An 11306-nucleotide genomic window follows, 5' to 3' on the forward strand; every position below is an offset into this window, starting at 1 on the left:
TAAGTGAATTTCTGGCTTTCTAGAAGAGGGTGGAAGACATGTTCACTATGATCCTGCATCAGAGAAAGGATCATATGGAGCATGATCCAGAGGTTACTTGAATAGAAGCAGCGCTCGACGGGAAGACAATGGCCCCACAAAAAGCTGTTGTAAAGGTTTCAGATCCAACAAAAAAAGTATAAGTTACAAACAGTGTGGGCGTCTATGAGTAATGGTCCCAGGAGTTGGAGGAAAAGTTTAAAAAAATTAACCAACTAGAAAAGCATGTGAAGGAGGTGTGCAACTATCCCTCTATGGGGAGTCATTAACCAAATCTTCAGACCCTTCTTTTACTAAAGAAGTAATCGAGATTCCTTTACTAAGTAAGTTTAAAATGTCAAACATTGAAAAAAATGATGGATTGTCCGATCCTTTAGACCACCCTGACACTTTTAGAGTGTTGATGCAATTACAAGGCATGTTTGATGCAGTCAAGTGCTGAGTATTTGCAGCCACCCTAAAAGAGAATGTCAGGACATGGTATCAAAATTTCAAATTTGACTCTATTGGGTCCTTTTCTGAAATGGAGCAGCAGTTTATCAGACATTTTTTTAGTAGTCGAAAAATGACAAAAACTTTAGTCCATCTAATGAGTCTTGTCCGAGGGGAGAAAGAGAAACTAAATGAGTTCATGCATTGTTTTGTCAATGCTACTTTAAAAATTTGAAACTTGGATGACATGGTAGTTGTAGCAGCTTTGACAACATCTCTTCAACTGGGGGATTTCTTAAATTCCTTGGTGAAAAAAAGCCCTTGACCAATATAGGAGAACTGATGGCATGAGCCAAAAAATGCATCAATTTAGAAGAGGTTTTCATCACAAGGAAGAGTTGAATCGATTTGAAAAGGAAGAGCCCAGGAGACTTGGATGAAGCAACCAAGGGGAGAAAGAGGCAAGAGAATAACAAACAATCTAATAGTTCAAAAGAGGTGGGACTCACACCTAAGTTCTAGTCCTACTGTAGTGACCCGAAGAATAATAGCATTTTAATAATAAGAGGGAGAGAAAATAGAAATAGAAACAGAAGAGGTCGTAGACTTCGTTGACGACATTGCATTTTGGAGAATAAAATAATTTCAAGGAAACTGCCAAGTTTTGTCGATGAACACAAGGCTTCATTGACGAAGGCCTTCAAAATTTTGTCGATGAGAAGATACTGAGAGGCGGTTCGGGCTGTTTTGAATTTCATCGACGGATATAGGGTTTCGTTGGCGAATTTATTGAAGGATTCGTCAACGAAGTGACATGTCTCGTTGACGAATCTGACCCTATAAATAGATAAAAATCGGATTTTTATTCATTTCTCGTGCCGCTCTCTCTCTCCTCTCTCTCTCTCTCTCTCTCTCTCTCTCTCTCTCTCTCTCTCTCTCTCTACGTCTCCCTCTCCCTTCTCTCTTCTATTCCGGCCCCACCAGTCGCCGGATTGACAATCCGAAGCTACCACGACGCTCCTAGCGGAGTTCTTTGCAAATCTGCCAGAGTAGATCGTTGGGAAAACAGAGTTGGATTTCATCCCAAATTCAGGGTAAGACCTTTTAGTCCCTTTTTGGCCTTATGATAGTTATAGGAAATAATGTAGGCAGAAAAATATTGATATTATGTTCTGACATATGTTGGTTTCAAGGTGTTGTGTAGGAGGCCCTACGGGTGTTAGGCCAGTTTATCATAAGGGCTTTTCAAAGTTAAGGTTAGGGAAATATGCTATGCTAGGTATTTCTTAAAATACTATACAGTTTATTTAATTATGAAAATTATGTATTTAGTATGGTGTGGCTTGTGAATATGAATATGGTACGGGAATATGTTTTACGAATTTAATTTCATGATTTTATGGATTTTAGTACCATGATTATACGGATTTCAATACCATGATTACACGAATATCAGCATTATGGTTATGCGAATTTCAGTACCATGATTTTATGGATTTTAGTACCATGATTATACAGATTTCAGTACCATGATTACGCGAATATCAGTATTATAATTATGCAGTTTCAGTGTTATGATTATTCAGTTCTCAGTATTACGACATATGAATTATAGTACAGTTATGAAGTATCATTGTTATTACGATTACTTCAGAATCATGGTAAATCAGATAGTTATGTATAGAAATATATTATATGATATCAGACCTTGTTGGACTTGCAGCTACAGAGCACGGTACTGTTGCTACAGATATTATGTTACTCTATGAGTGCAACCACCTATTCAGGTAATACGTGATAAGGTCGATCACCTAAGCCCTTGAAGAGGTTAGGCTCCCTATCCAGATATGGGTTGAGGTGGGCAGATCGACTGACGGAGTACAGTGATTTATTCCTGGTTGACTAGTTAGGGTAAATCCAGTCTACGGGGTCGCACAACCCTGTCATAAGGGGGAAAGTCATGACACACAGATAGCCACAGGGAACAGTTTCATTTACTATTACATACATATGAATTTATAGAAACAGGGACCATACTTATATACACTAGAAGTACTTTGAATTATAACCTATAATACTGCTATGTTAAGCAATATGGAAAGGAGTGGTGTATTTTATTATTTGTACTGTACTTTAATATTCATTTATTCATGTTTATATGAAAACATATTTCATGATATATAGTAGCTCATTTGTCACACACTAGTAATAGCATATTTCTTCTTAGTGAGCGTTGGCTCATCCCAGTCTTGAAACATTTTTCAGGTGATCCAAGTAGGCGAGCAGACCAGGCTCGCAGGTAGAGGGGCGTCTGTAGTGCCTTGTTAGAGAGTGAGTACATTTTTGGAAATTATTTTGTATACCCTAACTAGTAGAGGGTATTTTTGGGGACCAGTGATATGTATATATTTTGGGAATCATGTTAGTACTTTGGTATTGGTATTGTGTGGTAATGGTATGGTATTGTATATATTTACGTATGGATATGTTTATTTAGTTTCTGCTTCTTGCTGCTTAGGTTATTGATTGAGTTTATCCCCAGTATGGTATCAGGGCATGTAGAATGATTTAGTATAGAATATTATAGTATTAAAAAAAAAACCCATTTAATTAAGTAGGTCGTTACACCTACACTCCCTTGAATGTTTCTAAAAATCATGTGCTAATGCATATCAGGGATAAAAACTATGTCTCCTGGCTAAAGCCTATGCGCACCCCACCATACAAAAAGTGCACCTAAAATTTCTACAAATTCCATAGGGACTATGAGTACAACACAGAAGAATGTGTTCATTTGAGAGATGAAATTGAAGCTTTGATAAGATGGGGGCACTTGTCAAAGTTTATAAAAAAAGAAGTGATTGCTGAGCTGAAGCGCACAACTAGTAAAAACGAGGGGCCATGCAAAAAGGGGAACAGGTTGTGGGGGAAATTGCTGTGATTTTTGGAGGACCAGCTAGTGGAGGAGTAAGGAAAATATATGCAAAGAAAGTCTTCCAAGCTGAGAATCTCGGGTAGAATAATAAAAATCTTAGGCAAGATGAGATCATCACCTTTACAGAAGAATATGTGAAAGATGTCCAATAGTCACACGATGATGCTTTGATGGTATCACTACTTGTTGCCAACTATCAAGTAAGAAAGGTATTGGTAGACAATGGAAGTTTGGTCGATATAATTTTCTGGTTGGTTCTGCAAGAAATGAAGATTAAAAGGAATGCCTGAAGCCTATCTTAACACCTTTAGTTGAATTTTTAGGAGACGTGGTTCATCCTTTAAGTACAATTATATTTCCGCTGACTATGGGGGCGCCTCCACAGCAGGTCACCTTAATGACCAATTTCTTGGCAATAGATTGTCCTTCTGTCTACAATATAGTATTGGAACGCTCCGCACTTAACACAACTCTGATTGAGCCAGATATCAGACTGGATGAAGTCGCTCTCCTTGAATATTTTGCTCGAATTGAGCTAGGTATTGGCTCGGACGAAGTTGTTCTCTCACAAATATTGGCTTAGATTGAGCCAAAATGAACCATTGTTCTTGAATATCATATCGGATTGAGCCAGATATCGGCTTGGATCGAGTCGAAGTGTTATGTCGGCTTGGATTGAGCCTTCCTTTCCTAAGAAGTGGTTCGGATTGAGTCGTATATGTCATTGGCTTGTATTGAGCTGTCCACTCCTAGGAAGCAACTTGGATTGAGCTAAAGTGTGACATCTGGTTGGATTGAGCCATTCTCTCACATAAGATTGGATTAAGTTGAATGCCTGACATCAGCTTGGAATAAGCCATTTACCAAAAAAAGGAGGTCACAAGCAAAAAAAATATAGATTACTGCCCAAAGATCAAAATGCGACTCAAGACACTCATGGATTTTGAACTAAATTCCTTATATTTGAGAGTAAAAGAGAGGTAACTGATATGGCCAAAGATTAATGGTCATATAATTGTGGAGCCAAAATCAATAAATTGTCATTATTCCTATCACAAATGTCCCTAAATTATTCCATAACCCCTGTAAGCTAAATAATGTACCAATTAATATTGAATTAAATAAGGGTATTCCACTACTACTATAAAAGGGGCGCCCCGGGAGGAGGTAAGCTGTTGGCCCAAGAGTCATGTCTAGAGGGGGTGAATAGACTCTTTTACATATTTTCACTTTTCTTTACAAAATATAAATCTTGGCAAGATACAAGCAATTATATCACAATATATAAAATATAAATCATGCACAAGACATAAATAAAAAGAGTAGGGAAGAAAAACTCAATAAGCAATTTTAACGTGGTTCATCCTCCTGCCTACGTCCACGCCTTGAGACACACTCAAGGATTCCGCAATCCACTATCAAACTCCTTCATTGGCGGAGAAGCCTTTACACATTGCTCACCCAAAGCCGCAAGGCTCACCAAGAATCCTTGCAATTCGGTTCACCAATAACCCTTCGCAACTCGGTTCACCAAGAACCCTTTGCAACAAGAAAATGAATTACAAAGACAATGCTCCTTGAATGAGCTGATATTTGATACAATAAAAACCTTATATTAATCTCTCAAGTAATGAATCAACACAAGATAAGAGAGCAAGAGAGATTTTGAGCACTTGAGATGATGAACTAAATGTAAAGTGCTTGTGAATGATAATTTAAAGATGTTAATCACTAAAATCATATTTAAACATGCCTTTGGGCTTGTATTTATAGGCAAAGGGGCGAACTAGTTGTTTTATGGCCATTGGACATTTAATATAAAAAAAAAAAAACTATTTTGAAAACTAGCCCTTCTTCACCCGTTGGTTCTGTTTCCGTATCAAACCGTTGACGATTTATCTGAAACCTTTGACTGTTTTTCCCCGAAAGTATTCAACATGAAAGTTGTGGGATATTTTCCTTAGCTTTCTGTAGATACCAAGATTGCTCATTTTGTAGTTTTCTAGTAAAAGTTATGCTAAAAAAACTGAAGGGTGTTCAAGAAATTTAAGAGGTGCATGTATAAATGAGGTTATAAACCTAGCTAGAACCAAGTTTTTTAAAAGATTATAACACTAATATGATTTAAAACTTGTCCCATATAAAAATACATTTGAGTAAAGGATATTTTTATAAAACTCCTATTTTGACTTTGAAAACTCATTACTATTGAACTTATTATTTGGTGATATCCTATATACTCTTATGCCCTAGTATGCATATGCAATTTGCTTAACTCTTCCTCAATAAACATGTGTGAAATAGAAAAACAATAGTTACAACAAATACTACCTCAAACAATCCCCATTACATATGTTTCTATATTATCTTACATTGGTATATGCTTGAGCTCTTCCATTTGAGTGTCTTCTTGATCTTTGCCACTCGAATGTCTACTCGGTCCAATCTTTTCCTTTGATCCAGTACTTTCACGTACTTGTACTAAACATGATCTGCATAGATAGGATACACTTGGAACTACAAATAGGTTAATATCAACAAAACACATTAAATATGATTATGTAGCCACTAAGGCTAACATAAGCATCTCATTCTCATCATTCTCATCCATTCTTCTCTACTGTTGTGATCTAAACCTATCTTGATTCTTAACTTAAGCATCAGAGTGATCACCTGTAGTACACCCCAGGTGCTCCAAGCTATACTTGCTTGATTCCTTTCAAGTGGTTGCGGTTGAAGGTCAATCCCTGTGAAACCATTTAATTTTTGGTAGCAATAGTAACTATTTTAGAATAAGGATAAAAGACACTGCTTTTGCTTGAGATTTCAAAATTTTTAGAAGTATTTCTTGAAGGTTCAAAAATTCCAAAGACCTCCCTTGATCTTTGCAAAAAAAAAAAAAACATAAACCTCCCCTTTCATTTTATAAAAAGAAAAGTCTTTTGAGGGGGGTCATGAGTAAAAAAAAAAAAAGAGAAGACTGCTTAAAGATCAAAAGGTGGCTCAAGACACTCTCAAATTTTTGAACTAAATTCCTTATATTCAAAAGCAAAAGGGGGGCAATTGATATGACTAAAGATTAATAGACATATAAATGAGGAGTCACAATCAATAAATCGTCATTATTCCCTATCATAAATGTCCCTAAATTAATCCATAACCCCCTATAAGCGAAATAATATACCCATTAATATTGAATTAAATAAGGGTATGCCGCCATTACTATAAAAGGGGCACCTCGGGAGGAGGTAAGCATCTCATTCTCATCATTCTCATCTATTCTTCTTTACTGTTGCGATTTAAACTTCCTTTGATTCCTAATTTAAGCATTGGAGTGATTCCTCAGAGTACACCCTAGGTCGTCGTCCAAGCTATACTTGCTTGATTCCTTTTAGGTGGTTGTGGTCGAGGGTCAATCCCTGTGAAACCATTCAATTTTTGGTAGCGACAGTAACTATTTTAGAATAAGGATAAAAGAAACTGATCTTACTTTAGATTTCAAAATTTTCAGAAGTCTTTCTTGAGGTTTCAAAAATTCCAAAGACCTCCCTTGATGTTTGCGAAAAAAAAAAAAAAAGACATAAGCCTCCCCTTTTGTTTAATAAAAAGAAAAGTATTTTAAGGGGGAGTCACGAGTCAAAAAAACAGAGAAGACTGCTTAAAGATCAAAAGGTGGCTTAAGACACTCTCGAATTTTTGAACTAAATTCCTCATATTAGAGAGCAAAACGGGGGCAATTGATATGACCATAGATTAATGGACATATATATGAGGAGTCACAATCAATAAATCGTCATTATTCCCTATCATAAATGTCCCTAAATTAATCCATAACCCCCTATAAATGAAATAATATACCCTTAATACTGAATTAAGTAAGAGTATTGTCGCGACGTCCCGGACCCGGCCCAGAGAACCAATCTCTAGTTTAAAAATGGGTTCGGCTTGCGAACTGGGAAAAATGAATGTGTATTTTGAAAATGTGAATTTTCGTGAAAAAACGATGTGTGGTGGAGTCGCCACTAACCTTTTGAAGTGTGGTTAGAACACTTGATTACTACCCCGTTAGGGGTAGAATCGGTCTACGTCACCAAAGTTAGGCTCGGGAGTATGGTTACGCAAGGGGAAGGTATTAGCACCCCCTACACGCCCGTTCTTACGAATGGTACCAGATTAATAAAGAGTTTTCCCGAAATAAATGTAATAAGCCTTTAAAGATCACTCCCTTTCAAAAGTCAAAAACAAAATGAAAATACTATATAGGTATTCCCTCAGAACCGGGGCAATCTAGTACTCCGAAGAGTCAATGTTCTCGTTGGCAATCATCGGGAAGGAAAATCGAAAATAGGATACAAAATACGCTCCCGAGGATTTTGAAATCTATAGGTTTTTTTTTTTTTAAGTATCAAAAATACTATTTCGGGAGGTTTTTGAGATTGGTTCGGGATTGGAATGAATTTTTCTTGTGCCTAAAAAGATATTTTTGTGATTTTTCCTAAGTGTGAAAATGATTTTTGATATTTTTCCTGAATTTTCAAAATAACACAAATGAAATCAATTGAAACCAAAATGTGAAAATACTTTTGGAATTTTTGAAAATTTCATGATTTTTGTGAATTTTATGGATACAACAATAATATACAAGCGAAATGGAGAAAACTGGGGTGAACCAGTTTGGGAATGGTGAGCCGGTCAAACGTTGACCAGTGTGGGGGGGAAAAACCAGTTTAAGGTCTTGGTCGAGACCAATGATTTTCCGGAATCTTCCAATGTCCTTCCGAATACAACAGAATTTTAGACAACAATCACGAAAGTCATGGTTTTAAAGATATGACTTTAGAATGTATTTTTGAAAATCTTGAATGTAGGGAAACAAATCTAACCTTTGCCAAACATGTTAGAAACTTTCTTGGATTTTCTTCAAAAATTTTCAAAGGTAAATAAGTTTCAAAGCTTTAAAAATTTTTGAATTTTCTTTGAAAATTTTTCTGAATTTTTGTGTCTTTTATGAAATTTTTTTTATTTTTTGTTTTTTTTATGAGTTAAAAGGAAGCTATTTAAAGTAAAGAAAAGTGAAATAAAGTCAAATAAACCAACAGAGGCCGATTAGGGAAAGGGGGATGGAAATGTAACATAGGAAGAGAAAGTTCATTGGTCTTACCTATCGTCTTTCTCTCCTTCGGTCTTCTTCTCCTGTCTGTGAATCCGCAAGGTTAGTCTACAGCGCCTTCCCGAGGGTTGTTCTTGAGTTCCGACTCGAGGCACTAGGGAATACCTTCTTCAAATGGAGTGACCCGGTACCGGTAGGAAAAGGGATCAATCGATCGCTTGATCTTCTTTCGTTTTCCTCTGCTCCGGTCTTCTTTTCCTGTTGATGAGTCTACTAGGGCCGCTCTACAACGTCTTCCCGAGAGTTGTTCTTGAGCTCTGATTTGAGGCACTACGGGGTGCCTTCTTCAAATGGAGTGACTCAACACCGATAGGAAACGGGATTAGTCGACCTCTTGATTTTTACTAAAAAAAAGACTAACTTCACAAACTTGTGATAGAAAACTTCAATATTTGAAATCTTCTCCTTACCACCACCAAGGGCTCCTTCCTTGTGCTTGGAATGAGAGGGCTATATATAGGCTTAGCTTAGGGCAAGCATAGGAAAGAAGACATAGGGGAGTCATGATGGGGGGAACCAAGTATGGGGGGAAGAATGATGAAGGGAAATTAGCATGGGAAGAATGATAAAAGGAAGAAACATGACATGTGGTGAGTGATGATGGAGGGAACAAAGTATGGGATGAAGAATTATGAAGGGAATATATTATGGGAAGAATGATAAAGGGAAGAAACATGACATGTGGTGAATGATGATGGAGGGAACAAAGTATGGGATGAAGAATTATGAAGGGAATATAGTATGGGAAGAATGATAAAGGGAAGAAACATGACATGTGGTGAATGATGATGGAGGGAACAAAGTATGGGATGAAGAATTATGAAGGGAATATAGTATGGGAAGAATGATAAAAGGAAGAAACATGACATATGGTGAGTGATGATGGAGGGAACAAAGTATGGGATGAAGAATTATGAAGGGAATATATTATGGGAAGAATGATAAAGGGAAAAAACATGACATATGGTGAGTGATGATGGAGGGAACAAAGTATGGGATGAAGAATTATGAATGGAATATAGTATGGGAAGAATGATAAAGGGAAGAAACATGACATGTGGTGAATGATGATGGGGGGACAAAATATGCTTGCATTTGACAAATTAAAATAAATAATAATAATAATAATAATAATAATAATAATAATAATAATAATAAGAGGGTTCTAGAAGCTGTGCGGAGCCCATCGGAGATGTGTGGGGCCCACGCACCATGTGGGGTCCACAAGCCGTTTGAGGGTTACAGGAACCCGAGCTAGCAAGGCACCGGATATGTGGATCCGAGTTAGCACACCAGAGGGGGTAACGTGCACCGGATGTAGGAATCCGAGCTAGCGTACCAAGAGAGGTGGGGCCCACCAAACATGTGGGGCCCAATGAAGATATGTGGGGCCCACGCACCATGTGGGGTCCACGAGCCATTTGAGGGTTATAGGAACCCGAGCTAGTAGGCGCAAGCATGCCAAAAGAGGTAACGTGCATCGGATGTAAGAATCCGAGCTAGCGTACCAGAGGGGGTAACGTGCATCGGATGTAAGAATCCGAGCTAGCGTACTAGAGGGTAACGTGCATCGGATGTAGGAATCCGAGCTAGCGTACCAAGAGAGGTGGGGCCCACCAAACATGTGGGGCCCAATGAAGATATGTGGGGCCCACAAGCCACGTGGGGTCCACGAGGCATTTGAGGGTTATAGGAACCCGAGCTAGCAAGGCACCAGATATGTGGATCCGAGTTAGCACACCAGAGGGGGTAACGTGCATCGGATGTAGGAATCCGAGCTAGCGTACCAGAGGGTAACGTGCATCGGATGTAAGAATCCGAGCTAGCGTACCAAGGGGTAACGTGCATCGAATGTAGGAATTCGAGCTAGCGTACCAAGGGGTAACGTGCATCGAATGTAGGAATTCGAGCTAGCGTACCAAGAGAGGTGGGGCCTACCAAACATGTGGGGCCCAATGAAGATATGTGGGGCCCACAAGCCACGTAGGGTCCACGAGAATGTGTGGGGTCCACAAGCAGTGTGGGACCTACAAGAATGTGTGGGGTCCACAAGCAGTGTGGGACCTACAAGAATGTGTGGGGTCCACGAGAATGTGTGGGGTCCACAAGCAGTGTTCGACCTACAAGAATGTGTGGGGTCCACAAGTAGTGTGGGACCTACAAGAATGTGTGGGGTCCACAAGCAGTGTGGGACCTACAAGAATGTGTGGGGTCTACAAGCAGTGTGGGGTCCACAAGCAGTGTGGGACCTACAAGAATGTGTGGGGTCCACAGCCAGTGTGGGACCTACAAGAATGTGTGGGGTCCACAGCCAGCGTGGGACCTACAAGAATGTGTGGGGTCCACAGCCAGTGTGGAAAGGTTTTGACATGAGGTCTCCTCGGAAAGGCCTGGTTAAAATTGGGGTGTCGACAAGTATGCCACCGCTACTATAAAATGGGCGCCTCGGGTGGAGGTAAGCATCTCATTCTCGTCCATTCTTCTTTACTGCTGCAACCTAAACCTCCCTCAATTCCTAACTTAAGCATCAGAGTGATTCTTAGGAGTACACCTTAGGTCCTCCAAGCTATACTTCCGTGTCCTTTCAAGTGATTGCGGTCGAAGGTCAATCCCTGTGAAACCATTCAATTTTTGGCAACAATAGTAACTATTTTAGAATAAGGATAAAAGATATTGATCTTGCTTGAGATTTCAAAATTTTCAGAAGTCTTTCTTGAAGTTTCAAAAATT

The sequence above is a fragment of the Malania oleifera genome, chromosome 1 (genome assembly GCF_029873635.1).
Source record: "Malania oleifera isolate guangnan ecotype guangnan chromosome 1, ASM2987363v1, whole genome shotgun sequence".
In the NCBI taxonomy this organism is placed as follows: Eukaryota; Viridiplantae; Streptophyta; class Magnoliopsida; order Santalales; family Ximeniaceae; genus Malania; species Malania oleifera.